General features: G+C 46.2%; 2 protein-coding genes across 8 annotated transcripts in view; one reads left to right on the top strand and one right to left on the bottom strand.

Annotated features, from left to right (window-relative positions):
* Positions 1–2509, top strand: part of LOC140911884 (uncharacterized) — a 35227-nt gene extending 32718 nt beyond the window's left edge. Inside the window, exons 4-5 of one of the 2 annotated variants that reach the window (XR_013635859.1) lie at positions 56–996; positions 1951–2509. The gene's annotated coding sequence lies outside the window, so the exon portion shown is untranslated. The remainder of the gene's footprint in view (positions 1–55; positions 997–1950) is intronic. The other variant, XR_012159181.2, reaches the window with a different exon arrangement.
* The window catches only part of FSD1L (fibronectin type III and SPRY domain containing 1 like), a 63856-nt gene that overhangs the window by 28753 nt on the left and 20230 nt on the right, over positions 1–14873 (bottom strand). The window lies entirely within an intron of this gene.

Here is a 14873-nt window from a genome sequence, read left to right as displayed (position 1 = left end):
ATCATGGTAGAGACTGGAGCATAAAATAGTTAACAGCTTTCATGTTCACTCTCAGATCTGACTTCATAGCTCCAGAATCAGCACGGGTATGATAACATCACCAGTCTATGTAAGTGGGAGGCAGTAGGAAAAGGAGAGCAAGGCCTGGTCTACACTACGAGTTTGTCCGATTTAGCAGCGTTACATCGAATTAACCCTACACCCGTCCACACAACGAAGCCTCTTTCTTTTGTACATAAAGGGCTCTTAAAACAGATTTCTGCACTCCCCAACAAGGGGATTAGCGCTGAAATAGACATTGCTGTTTCGAATTAGGGTAAGTGTGGACACAATTCAAAGGTATTGGCCTCCGGGAGCTATCCTACACTGCACCATTGTGACCGCTCTGGACAGCACTCTGAACTCAGATGCACTGGTCAGGTGTACAGGAAAAGCCCTGTGAACTTCTGAATCTCATTTCCTGTTTGGCCAGGCGAGCTCATCAGCACAGGGGACCATGCAGTCCCAGAATCGAAAAAGAGCTCCAGCATGGACCGAAGGGGAGGTACCGGATCTGATCACTGTATGGGGAGAGGAATCTGTGCTATCAGAACTATGTTTCAAAAAAGACAAAATGCCAAAACATTTAAAAAAAAAAGTCTCCAAGGCCACAAGGGACAGAAGCTACAGCAGGGATGCAACACAGTGCCACGTGAAACTTAAGGAGCTCAGACAAGCATACCAGAAAACCAAAGAATCAAACGGACGCTCCGGGACAGAGCCCCAGACATGCCGCTTCTACGTTGAGCTGCATGCAATTCTAGGGGGGCCACCACCACTACCCCATCCCTGTCCGTGGACTCCGATGATGGGGTACTCTCCGCCATGGCTGAGGATTTTGCGGATGGGGAAGATGAGCTTGAGGACAGCACACTGTTCTCCCCGATGGGCAGGATCCTTTCATCACCCTGACTGAAATACCCTCCCAACCCAACCAAGCCGGAGAAGGGACCTCTGGTGAGTGTACCTTTTTAAATATAATACATGTTATAAAAGCAAGCATTTTTTAATGATTAAGTAGCCCTGAGGACTTGGGATGCATTCGTGACCAGTACAGCTACTGGAAAAGTCTGTTAACGTGTCTGGGGATGGAGCGGAAATCTTCTAGGGACATCTCCATGAAGCTCTCCTGGATGTACTCCCAAAGCCTTTGCAAAAGGTTTCTGGGGAGGACAGCCTCATTCAGTCCTCCATGGTAGGACATTTTACCATGGCAGGCCAGCAGCACGGTGTCTGGAATCATTGCATAACAAAGCATGGCAGCATATAGTCCAGGTGTTTGCTGGCATTCAAGCAACATCCATTCTTGATCTCTCTGGGTTATCCTCAGGAGAGTGATATCGTTCATGGTAACCTGGTTGAAATAGGGGAATTTAATTAAGGGGACATTCAGAGGTGGCCGCACCTACTTGGCTGTTTGCCTGTGCCTGAAAAGAAATCCTCCCCGCAGTTAGCTACGCAGTTGGGGGCGGCGCAGCACTGAGCTGTTCGCATTTGGCTAGCAGGGATTTCCCTGATATCAGCTACACGGTGGGGGGGAGGGGTAAAGTAATCATCCTAGAGAACTGGATTGGGGGGCGGGGTTAAGTTTGGTTTCTGCTGCTGCACATTAACAGGAAAACCGCAGCACTAAATAGCCAACTCAACATGCTTTGCTTGGGATGAGAGAGGAGGGCACTGCTGTTATGAAGGTTGCAGAAGCTGAAAGACTATGGCTTACCATGGCCACCCGCAAGCTGAATTCTGTTGCCCGGCACTGCGTGTGTGATCTCTAACACAAGATGCAAAATGCAATCTTGTACCAAAAATCACATGTGCTATGTAATGTGAATAGTGTTGTTCACCGTGGAAGAGTATAGCCATTGTTCTATAAAATGTACCTTTAAAATACTTCACTCTTTCTCCCTCCAGCAGCTGCAAATGTTTCAAGCCTCCCTCCTCCATCCCAAAGGCTATCTCAGATAAGGTGGCAAAAAAAAATGCATGCACAATGAAATGTTCTTTGAACTCATGCAGTCATTCGGCACTGACGGAGCTCAGCAGAACATGTGGAGGGACACAATAGCAGAGTATAGGAAAGGAGCCAATGAAGGTGAAGAGAGGTGGTGGCAGGAAGATCAGAGGAGGCATGAGGCAATGCTGGGGCTACTCTGAGATCAAACGGACATGCTCCAGCATCTGCTGGAGGTTCATGAACAGCAGCAGGATCACAGACTGCCGCTGCAGCCCCTGTTTAACCACCCTCCCTCCTCCCCAAGTTCCATAGCCTCCTCACCCAGACGCCCAAGAACGCAGGGGGGAAACTCCAGGCACCCAACCACTCCACCCCAGGGGACAGCCCAAGCAACAGAAGGCTATCATTCAAGAAGTTTTGAAGTGGCCTTTTCCTTCCCTCCTCCCACACCCCACCTGGGCTATCTTCCTATTTTTATAATCAATAAAGAATACATGTTTTTTTAAAATTATAGTGACTATTTCCTTTGCAAGCAAGCTGTCATTGAAAAGGGGGAGCGGGGGGGGCGGGGCTTACAGGGAATTTAGAGGCAACCAAGGGGGTGGGTTTTCATCAAGGAGAAACAAACAGAAGTGTCACACAGAACCCTGGCCAGTCATGAAACTGGTTTTCAAAGCTCTAACGCGCAGTACTTCCTGCTGTGCTCTAACAGCCCTGGTGTCTGGCTGCGTGTATTCAGCGGCCAGGCGATTTGCATCAACCTGCCACCCTGCCATAATCGTCTCCCCCTTACTCTCAGAGATTGTGGAGCACACAGCAAGCAGCAATAACAGTGGGAATATTGGTTTCGCTGAGGTCTGAGCGAGTCAGTAAACTGCGCCAGCAACCCTTTAAATGTCCAAATGCACACTCTACCACCATTCTGCACTTGCTCGGCCTATAGTTGAACAGCTTCTTACTACGGTCCTGCACTTAGGACGGAAGAATCCCATGCACCGCTACAGACTAGGGACCGAATGGCGAGTCAGCAGTTCTGCAGAAAAGGACCTAGGGGTGACAGTGGACGAGAAGCTGGATATGAGTCAGTGTGCCCTTGTTGCCAAGAAGGCCAATGGCATTTTGGGATGTATAAGTAGAGGCATTGCCAGCAGATCGAGGGACGTGATCGTTCCCCTCTATTCGACATTGGTGAGGCCTCATCTGGAGTACTGTGTCCAGTTTTGGGCCCCACACTACAAGAAGGATGTGGATAAATTGGAGAGAGTCCAGCAAAGGGCAACAAAAATGATGAGGGGACTGGAACACATGACTTATGAGGAGAGGCTAAGGGAACTGGGATTGTTCAGTCTGTGGAAGAGAAGAATGAGGGGGGATTTGACAGCTGCTTTCAACTACCTGAAAGGGGGTTCCAAAGAGGATGGATCTAGACTGTTCTCAGTGGTAGCAGATGACAGAATGAGGAGTAATGGTCTCAAGTTGCAGTGGGGGAGGTTTAGGTTGGATATTAGGAAAAACTTTTTCACTAGGAGGGTGGTGAAACACTGGAATGCGTTGCCTAGGAAGGTGGTGGAATCTCCTTCCTTAGAAGTTTTTAAGGTCAGGCTTGACAAAGCCCTGGGTGGGATGATTTAGTTGGGGATGGGTCCTGCTTTGAGCAGGGGGTTGGACTAGGTGACCTCCTGAGGTCCCTTCCAACCCTGATATTCTATGATACGGTCCAGGGTGCCTGTTGACGGCTTCATGAGCCAGGGCATTAAGGGGTAGGCTGGGTCCCCAAGGGTAACTATAGGCATTTCAGCATCCCTGTCAAAGTTCCTTCCCCACTCTGAACTCTAGGGTACAGATGTGGGGACCTGCATGAAACCCCCTAAGCTTATTTTTATGGGCTTTGGTTAAAACTCCCCCAAGGTACCAACTATTTTACCTTTTGCCCTTGGACTTTATTGCTGCCACCACCAAGCGTCTAACAAATATGTAACTTCTTTCCCCCAAAATCCTCCCCAAACCCTACACCCCCTTTCCTGGGGAAGGCTTGAAAAAATCCTCACCAATTTGCATACATGAACACAGACCCAAACCCCTGGATCTTAAGAACAGTGAAAAAACAACCAGGTTCTTAAAAGAAGAATTTTAATAGAAGAAAAGGTAAAAGAATCACCTCTGTAAAATCAGGATGGTAAATACCTTACAGGGTGATCAGATTCAAAACAGAGAATCCCTCTAGGCAAAACCTTAAGTTACAAAAAGACAAAAACAGGAATCTACATCCCATTCAGCACAGCTTATTTTATCAGCCATTTAAACAAAACAGAATCTAACGCGTATCTAACTAGCTTACTTACTAAGTTCTAAGACTCCATTCCTTTTCTGTTCCTGGCAAAAGCACCACACAGAGAGAACCTTTGTTTCACCCCCTCCCCCCAGCTTTGAGAGCATCTTGTCTCCTCATTGGTCATTTTGGTCAGGTGCCAGCAAGGTTATCCTAGCTTCTTAACCCTTTACAGGTGAAAGGGTTTTTCCTCTGGCCAGGAGGGATTTTAAAGGTGTTTACCCTTCCCTTTATATTTATGACACCCCCCAAAAATCACAGATAGGGTGAAACGCTGGCTGTGATTTCTTCCTGGAGCTCTAGGAAGAAACAGAGTTAATAAGACAGCCGCACCTCTAAATATCCTACCAAGATTAACAATATTTTCCACATCTCAAGGACTATTTTAACCAGTTAATTCTGGGAAACTTTCAAGGGAGAGTGCATCAGCCACTTTGTTAGAAGCTCCTGAGATGTGCTGGATGTCAAAACCAAAATCTTGGAGAGCTAAACTCCACCGAATAAGTTGTTTGTTATTTCCCGTGGCAGTATGAAGCCACCGTAGTGCAGCATGATCGGTTTGCAGGTGGAAATGCCGTCCCCAAACATATGGGCGTTCAGCTTTTCCAGAGCTTAGACAATGGCGTAACATTCTTTTTCACTGAGTGACCAGTTGCTTTCCCTCTCAGACAGCTTCTTGCTGAGAAACACTACAGGGTGGAATTCTTGATCCGGTCCTTCCTGCATTAAAACTGCTCCCACACCACGCTCGGATGCATCTCTGGTTACTAGGAACAGTTTGTCGAAGTCTGGGGCCCTTAGTACAGGGTCAGACATGAGTGTCGCTTTAAGCTGGTTAAAGGCCTTCGACACTCTTCTGTCCACTGAAAGGCATCTGGCTGTTTCTTTTTCGTTAGATCTGTCAGTGGGGCGGCGATTTGGCTGTATTGTGGTACAAGTCACCTGTAATAATCGGCCAAGCCTAAGAAGGATTAGACCTGTTTCTTTGACTTTGAGACAGGCCACTTTTGGATAGCATCCACTTTGGCCTGTAGGAGGTTGATAGTTCCTTGACCCACCTGGTGTCCAAGGTGGGTCACTCTGTTTAGGCCTATTTGACACTTCTTAGCCTTAACAGTTAGTCCTGCCTCCCTTATGCACTCAAGGACTTTTTGTAGATGTTCCAGGTGTTCTGCCCAGGAATCCGAAAATATGGCCACATCGTCTAGGTAGGCGACGGCATATTCTCCTAATCCTGCTAGGAGACCATCTACAAGTCTTTGGAAGGCGGCAGGTGCATTCCGCAGCCTGAAAGGGATTACATTAAATTCATACAGCCTGACGTGTGGTGAAGGCTGACCTTTCCTTGGCAGATTCATCTAGCAGTACCTGCCAGTACCCCTTGGTTAAGTCCAAGGTAGAGATGAACTGGGCCCGTCCCAGTTTCTCTGATAGTTCATCTGTGTGTGGCATTGGATAGTTGTCTGGGCAAGTTACAGCATGTAGCTTACTGTAGTCCACGCAAAAACGTATCTCCCCATCTGATTTGGGAACTAGAACCACTGGAGATGCCTATGCACTGCCAGAGAAGCAGATTACCCCCATTTGTAACGTATACTGGATCTCCTGTTCTATAGCAGTTTTAGCCTGAAGAGACACCCGGTAAGGTTGGACTTTAATTGGGTAAGCATTACCTGTGCCAATGGAGTGGTATGCCCGTTCAGTCAGTCCTGGGGTGGCTGAGAACATCGGCGCATAGCTAGTGCACAGCTCCTTGATCTACTGTCACTGCATATGCCCAAGGGTCATGGAGAGGTTCACCTCTTCATGTCACTAGCACTTTTCCCTTCATAGTAGACACCTTCAGGCCACTCAGCGTCATCTCCTCCCTGGGCTGTAAACTGACAAACCTTTAATTCTCTGGAATAAAAGGGCTTTAGAGAACTAATATGGTACACCTTAGGCTTTTGGTTGGAGGTAGGGAATGCTATGAGATAATTAACAGCTCCCAGGCCCCCCTGGACCATGAATGGCTCTTCCCACAATGCTTCCATTTTATGGGCCTGGAGTGCCCTTAAGACCATGACCTGGTCTCCTACTTTGAAGGAACGCTCTCTGGCATGTTTATCATACCAGGCTTTTTGCTCTTTTTGAGCATCCTGTAAGTTTTCTTTAGCAAGGGCTAGAGAGGTTCGGAGGGTGTTTTGTAGGTTGGTTACCAAGTCCAGAATGTTAGTTCCTGGAGAAGCTGTAAACTCCTCCCATTGCTGCTTCACCAACTGTAATGGCCCCTTAACCTCATGGCCATATACAAGTTCAAATGGGGAAAACCCTAAACTGGGATGTGGTACAGCTCTGCAGGCAAAGAGCAACTGCTGCAACACTAGGTCCCAATCACTGGAGTGCTCATTTACGTATCATGGCCCCCAAAGTTCCATTAAACTTCTTCACCAGGCCATTTGTTTGATGGTGGTAAGGAATGGCAACCAAGTGATTTATCCCATGAGCTTCCCAAAGGCTTTCCATAGTTCCTGCCAGGAAATTAGTTCCTGCATCTGTGAGGATGTCGGAGGGCCAACCTACCCTGGCAAAAATGTCTGCTAGTGCTTGGCACACACTTTTAGCCCTGAGGTTGCTTAGAGCTACTACTTCTGGCCATCGGGTGGCAAAATCCATGAAAGTCAGTATGTACTGCTTTCCTCTTGTGTCTTTTTTGGAAAAGGACCCAGAATATCCACAGCTACTTGCTGAAATGGAACTTCAATGATGGGGAATGGCTGGAGAGGGGCTTTGACCTGGTCTTGGGGTTTTCCCACTCTTTGGCATACTTCACAAGACTGGACATAGGTAGAAACATCCTTGCCCAGTCCCTCCCAGTGGAATGACCTCCCCAAAACAGTCTTTGGTATTGTTCACCCCAGCATGGCCACTAGGATGATTGTGGGCGAAGCTCAAGAGCTTGACCCGGTACTTAGTTGGAACTACCAACTGTCTGAGGATGCCAGTCTTCCTGGTGTCCACCAGGAAGAGTTTCCTTATATAAAAAAGTCCTCTTTCTACAACAAACCTGGATTGATTAGAAGAGCTGAGAGGCAGTGGATTGCTCCATGCCACCGTCCAAGCTCCCTGGAGGCGCTCTTCTGCTTCCTATTCAGTCTGGAACTGTTCCCTTGGTGCTGGAGACATCAGTTCCTCATTAGATTGTGGACCTAGGCTTGGTCCCTCTGGAAGCGATGTAGGGGATGGGGCTGTTCCTGTTGACTGTGAACCGCTCTCCGCTGGTTCACTATGTTGGGGTTCAGGCTCCGGCTGAGCCTCTGGTGTAGGGTTATCGGCTGCTGCCGGTTCAGGTTTGCTGGGGCCCTCTGGTGTTGGGGTTGCAAGTACTGGATTCAGTGCTGGCAATGCGTCTGGTGCTGGTTATTCTGCCGGTTCCGGGACTGGCTCTGTCTGGGTCTCTGGGACTGGATCCACTACTGCTGTTGCAGACCTTGGCCTGGGATCCAGGTCCATCACCTCTGACCAAGTCCTGGTAGAAGTTTCCGGAACAGAGCTAGGCGTGATGGCTTGTTTAGCCTGGCTGCAGGTGACCATTCTCACCCTCTTGGCTAGCTTCACATGATTGGCCAAGTCTTCCCCCAACAGCATGGGGATGGGATAATCATCATAGACTGCAAAAGTCCATGTTCCTGATCAGCCCTTGTACTGGACAGGCAACTTGGCTGTAGGCAAACTGAAAGAGTTTGACTTGAAGGGTTGAATTGTCACTTGGATCTCTGGGTCAATTCAATTGGGGTCCACTAAGGAAGCATGGATAGCCGACACTTGTGCTCCAGTGTCCCTCCACGCGGTGACCTTCCCGCCCACACTCAGTTTCCCTCCGCTCCAAGGGTATCTGGGAGGTATCTGGGCCTGAGGACCTCCGGTGCAATGAACTGTAATCTGTTGGGGTTCTTGGGGCAGTTGGCCCTCACATGCCCCGGCTCGTTACATTTAAAACATTGTCCAGCCGACGGATCACTGGGGCGAGGTGGGTGGCCGGAGAATGGTGTGGCAGGACGATAAGGTGTCTGGTGTATTCCTTGGTGTATAGTTGGGGCCTTGGGCTGCCCCTGGTAGTAGGGTGTGGTCTGAGGGTGTCCCTCCCTCCAACTGTGACCAGGGTTGTTGTTCTCTCCTCCCTCCACCCGTTTTGTTCTGGCTTGCCCCACCTCTCTGGCAGTCTGGGACTGCTCGTATCGATCAGCATAAGAAGCAAGACTTTCTGCTGAGTCCATTTCCTTATCCCACAAACACGGTTTTATTTCCTCTTTGGACATATTCAGGAATTGCTCCTGAGCTATCAAATCACACATTCCATTAAAGCTAGTGACCCCCCTTCCTTGGGCCCATTTAACAGATCCTTCATCTGGTTTAGATAAGCCATATTACTTAGTCCAGGCTCTCTTAAGAGTTCAAAATGTTACTCTGTACGTTTCAGATGTAATTTGAAATTGCTTTAAAACCAAATCCTTGAACTTATTATAGTCAGAAGCTTCATCAGTAGGCATCTTATTGAATATTTCCAGAGCTTTTCCAGTCAATTTTGCAACCAATGTGCTCATCTTGTGAACTTCAGGAATTTTATGGAGTGCAGTGTCTCAAAGGTGAGAAAATATTCAACAATATCACTGGATTCATCATACTGTGGACATCACTGCTCCCATTTGTGGATTGCTGGGGAAGGATTGTTAGGGTTATCCAGTAGATTCTGCTCAGCCCTTACCTTCTCCATCTCCAGTTCATGATTCCTCTCTTTTTCCTTTTCCTCCATAGCTCTCCTGTGAGCAGCCTCTTGGTTCTTTTCTGCCTCCATAGCTCTCCTGTGGGCAGCCCCTAGGGCTTTTTCTGCCTCTTTCGCTGCCTCCAGTCTGGTTAACTCCAATTTGTGTTGTGCCTTGGTTTCTGTCATGTTTGCCTCGGTTTTTAACTAACTTTACACCCAAGAGTTAGAAATAAGCAAGCAAAAAACTTGGCTTGTCAAACAAAATAGGTTGTGCTGTAATTGGATATCTATGTTCTCTGACAGTGGTTGTCAGCCTACAGAAAAATCCTTAAAAAAACCTAACATCTTTGTCTCCAGGCAAATAGACAGAAAACCCCTCTATCTGCTCTTAGGTAAAAAAAAAGAAAAAAAAACACACACACACAACACGAACTTCAGGTCTGTGAAGACTTGTGAATTTCCCTGCAGGAGGTTAACTACCCTGCCTTTAGGTAGAGAAAACTCCAGCTCATAAAAGAATTCTCTTTTGTCTCTGCTCTGGCCCCCAAGCAGAGACAAAACTAATTGCTTTCTGCTAAAAACCTGCTTTCCAGCAGCCCAAAGGAAAAAAAGTTTCCCTTTTAAAATCTGTGCTTCTTGTTCAAAAAAAAGAGCACAAAAACAAAAACCTCAAATTGATCTCAAAATGATTTCAAGGTAATCCCACCACTCTGCCACCATGTCAAGGTTCCTTCCCCACTCTGAACTCTAGGGTACAGATGTGGTGATCTGCATGAAAACCCCCTAAGCTTATTTTTATAGGCTTAGGTTACAACTCCAAGGTACAAACTATTTTACCTTTTGCCCTTGGACTTTATTGCTGCCACCACCAAGCGTCTAATATATAACAGGGAAAGAGCCTGCTTGGAAATGTCTTTCCCCCAAAATCCTCCCCAAACCCTACACCCCCTTTCCTGGGGAAGGCTTGATAAAAATCCTCACCAATTTGCATACGTGAACACAGACCCAAACCCTTGGATCTTAACTATGAAAAAGCAATCAGGTTCTTAAAAGAAGACTTTTAATAGAAGAAACGGTAAAAAGAATCACCTCTGTAAAGTCAGGATGCTAAATACCTTACAGGGTATTCAGATTCAAAACAGAAAATCCCTCTAGGCAAAACTTTAAGTTACCAAAAGACACAAAAACAGGAATCTACATTCCATTCAGCACAGCTTATTTTATCAGCCATTTAAACAAAACAGAATCTAATGCATATCTAGCTAGCTTACTTACTAAGTTCTAAGACTCCATTCCTTTTCTGTTCCTGGCAAAAGCATCACACAGACAGAGAGAACCTGTGTTTTCTCCCCCGCTCCAGCTTCGAAAGTATCTTGTCTCCTCATTGGTTATTTTGGTCAGGTGCCAGTGAGGTTATCCTAGCTTCTTAACCCTTTACAGGTAAAAGGGTTTTCCCCCCTCTGGCCAGGAGGGATTTTAAAGGTGTTTACCCTTCCCTTTATATTTATGACAATCCTCAGTTATTTTCTGGTCTGGGAAGTAAATCCCTTCCTGCAGCCGTTTAGACAGACCAGAGTTCCTGAAGACGCGAGCGTCATGAACCTTTCCCAACCATCCCAAGTCGATGTTGGTGAAACATCCCTTGTGATCCACCAGTGCTTACAGCACCATTGAAAAGTACCCCTTGTGGTTTATGTACTGGCTGCCCTGGTGGTCCGGTGCCAAGATAGGGATATGCGTTCTGTCTATAGCCCCACCAGTTAGGGAATCCCATTGCAGCAAACACATCCACTATGACCTGCACGTTTCCTAGAATCACTACCTTTGATAGCAGCAGCTCAATGATTGCGTTGACTACTTGCATCACAGCAACCCCCACAGTAGATTTGTCCACTCCAAACGGATTACCGACTGACTGATAGCTGTCTGGCGTTGCAAGCTTCCACAGAGCTATTGCTACTCGCTTGAGAACTGTGAGGGCCGCTCTCATCTTAGTATTCTTGCGCTTTGGGGCAGGTTAAAGCAAGTCACAATGTTCCATAAAAGTGCCCTTACGCATGCGAAAGTTTCAGAGCCACTGGGAATCATCCCAAACCTGCAACACTATACGGTCCCACCACTCTGTGCTTGTTTCCCAGGCCCACAATCGGCATTGCACGGCATAAACCTGCCCACCACGATCTCCAAATTGCTGGGGACCGCAGTTTTAGAAAATTCTGTGTTCATGTCCTCATCACCGCACTGCCTTCGCCTCCTCGCCTGGTTTCTCAGGTGCTGGTTCTGCATAAACTGCATGATAATGCATGAGGTGTTTACAATGATCATAACTGCTGCGGTGAGCTGAACGGCCTCCATGCTTGCTGTGCTATGGCATCTGCTTGGGCAATCCAGGGAAAAGGGCACAAAATGATTGTCTGCCGTTGCTCTGACGGAGGGAGGGGAGACTGACAACATAGCTTACAGGGAATTAAAATCAACGAAGGGGATGACTTTGCATCAAGGAGAAACAGAATGGCTCCCTCAAGGATAGGGCTCAAAATCCTGGGTTTAGCAGGCTGTTGATTTCACGGAGGGAGGGAGCAAGGAGAAAATGAATACAAAACAAATCTGGTCTATTTCTTCTTTTGATCCACTTCATCTATCTTTATACGTCTTGCCAGCAGCAGACCGTGCAGTACGACTGCTGGCCATTGTCATCTCCTGGCTGCTCATTAGAAGACAGTGCAGTAGGACTGCCAGCAGGACTGAATCCCCATGAGAAGAAACTTTAAAGGGAAATGACCTGGCTGAGTCACTCCCATGTTTGCCCAAGAGCCCCTGACCTACCTCACCGAGGTCAGCTAAAAGAGCCCCCTGGAGTATGTCGATGACGACTACGGTCATACTGCACTGTCTGCTGCCAAAAGGCAATGAGCGGCTGCTGTGTAGCAATGCAGTACCGTGTCTGCCAGCACCCAGGAGATATACGGTTACTGTGAGCTGAGCGGGCTCCATGCTTGCCATGGTATGGCGTCTGCACGGGTAACCCAGGAAAAAAGGCACGAAACAATTGTCTGCCGTTCCTTTCACGGAGGGAGGGAGAGAAGGGGGGCCTGACAATATGTACCCAGAACCACCCGTGACAACGTTTTTGCCCCATCAAGCATTGAGATTTCTACCCAGATTTCAAATGGGGGAGGAGACTGTGGGAACTGTGGGATAACTACCCACAGTGCAATGCTCCGCAAGTCGACAATTGCCTTGGTACTGTGGACGCACTCCACTGACTAAGTGCACTTAGAGCGTTTGTGTGGGGACACACACAATTGACTGTATAAAAATGCTTTCTACAAAACCAAATTCTAGGAATTAGACCTAATTTCGTAGTGTAGACATGGCCTAAGTGCCTTCCAGCTAGGTCTTTAGCACCTTATAACATACAAAGTTGTACAGCATTACCCTGGAGTGTTGTCCATCTGTCAAATGCACTACTGAAATCAAATGTTCACTCTATCCTACCCACTTTTTTAAAAAACATAAACTTAAGAAAAATCAAGTTCTGAAAAGTAGTAACTAATGACATGCTGTTTCAGAAATCAAAAGTTGGACAAAAGAAGCATTTTTACCAAATTCACACCCAGGGATCTGTGACATCTGAGAAGTGGCTAGCAAATTGGATTCTTAAGTGTTTTTGTGAAGGAACAGGAGCAACACTTCTTCCCATACCCACCCCATGAAAAGAGCCAGTCTTACTGAAACTACAGTTACAATAGAGAGTGAATGAAGCACAAAAAAGGGTTTTAGCAGTGGAGACAGTGAGGGAAAAGCAGCAACAGATCCTAGAGACTTGATGGAGAAAGCAAAGAGTACAGAGGATGACAGGTTGCCAGGGGAAAAGGACAATGTAGTTGGCATTGAAAAGAGCAGACACACTGTGGCCATTTCATTGCCAAAAATAGTGTGGAAATCAAAAGTGGAAGATATTCCAGTTCAAAAGGTTACTAAATTTTGAGCTATTACAAGATCAATTCCAACTCTGACCCACGCCACAATAACCCTAGATACCTAATTAAACTTAATTTTATGCCAACCTTCCTAAACAGTGGAGAGAAATCGGAGAATACAGCTTCAATTTGAGGACAAGAGAACTAAAGTATCAATGTTTATAAGAACATGAATTCCTAAAGATGGAATTTTAGAACTGTAAGCCATCAGTTTTAGACTCTATGAAAATTATTCAGGATTGCGATAGCTGTGAAATAGTTAAATCTCAGAAACTGACAGGGGCCTCTCAAACAATCTCTGAATGAACGAGATTATACACCCGCTACTGGAGTACTTAAACTATCTTGTCTTGACCAGATGGTGAAGTGGTGTCAGTTATCCATGTTTTGAGTTTTTACTTCTTGACCATATCCATTTTTAGACTTACATTCTTTCTAAGTTTGCAGCCTGACTGGAACATCCTCAAAAGTTTTTTAAAAAAAGTAGCATTTCCTGCAGAGAATTTTACAGCTTGCTGGTAATCCTAAAAACTACTAATTCCAAGTGGCAGTACCCAAGAGTCAAAAATAGGATTTAATTTGACCAGCAGCTCAATATCCAATACCATAGCCCTGTAGCTCACAACTAAGTCAGAAGTACTTGAATTTTCCCCATCACCAACTTTCCAGCGTGCATCACTAGCAGCCCCACAGCTATCACTGCTCAGCCAACAGACTAAGCCCCAAAAGTACAACAGCTTGATTGACCTTAACAGAACCTTGTGTTGTCAATAGTTACAAGTTGTCCAAGCAGAAACTTCCCATAACTACAACCTAGTTGTGAAACTTCTGCATGTCTGGCCAACAGAACCAGCTGTATAGAGATTCACTGTTCAAACTGGCTGCAGCAGAGTGGCTGAATGCTGCTAGAGTAGCTTCATGAGCTTGGAAGGGATAACCGGAGGCGTGCTACTGTTCAAAGAACTGAAGCACATTAAACAAAACTTCTGCCACCACCATTCCTAAATTTCTTTCTACTAAGGGTTCTCTATTTCTGCTTGGGCTTGGATAGAAAGCTTAGTTTCCCATAGCAATCAACACTGAGTTTACCTTGGACACAAATTCCAGCATGAAACTAGCTTTTTTTCTTTGGCAATTAACTTGTTAGTTCTCATGAAAATGTTTTACTCAACAGCCAACCTGCTGGGCCAGTGGAAGCAACATATTCTGGAAACTCTTGGTCGGGCTGGTCTTCCACATGCTGAATACAGCTTGTGTCTAAAAGTTTTAAAAGTGCTTCCAGTCTCCATTGAGACCCACTGATATACCTGAGTTTGCTAGGCATGTTTTGAATAGGATTGTGCTGGTCCAGAAGAAAGATGTGCTTACCTTAACATTGTTTCATCATAAAATACTTGGCAGATTAGAAGTTTTCCACTCTAAAAAAGTTGGTTTAAGTATGTGTTGAAGAGACTCTTCACATCCAAAAAGAAATCACCTTGGCAAAAAAAAGTCACTAATGCAGGCAGTGAACCCACTGGCATCAGTACTGGTGATACCACCAGAAAGACATTCTTTGTCAACACTAGAATAACTTAGCTAGAAAAAGATTCTAGCTGCAAGGCATCTCCTCACACTCAAAACAGATCATTAAGCCTGCAGAAATTTTTAAGTCAGGATCCTATATTTAGGAATTTAAGGGAAACCGTCAACTTGATAAAAATAGATTGTAAAAAATGTTTTCAAATTTTACACCCAGTTGTCTGTCCACGTGGTTTTCTCACCACACTTTCTGGGTTGTTACCCATTTCCCTCCTCCTGTTGCTGTGTGAAAGGCTCACACAA

Source organism: Lepidochelys kempii, chromosome 5 (assembly GCF_965140285.1).
Source record: "Lepidochelys kempii isolate rLepKem1 chromosome 5, rLepKem1.hap1, whole genome shotgun sequence".
Classification (NCBI taxonomy): domain Eukaryota; kingdom Metazoa; phylum Chordata; order Testudines; family Cheloniidae; genus Lepidochelys; species Lepidochelys kempii.
The sequence above is the reverse complement of the archived record's forward strand: the minus strand, read 5'-3'. Positions and strand labels throughout refer to the sequence as shown.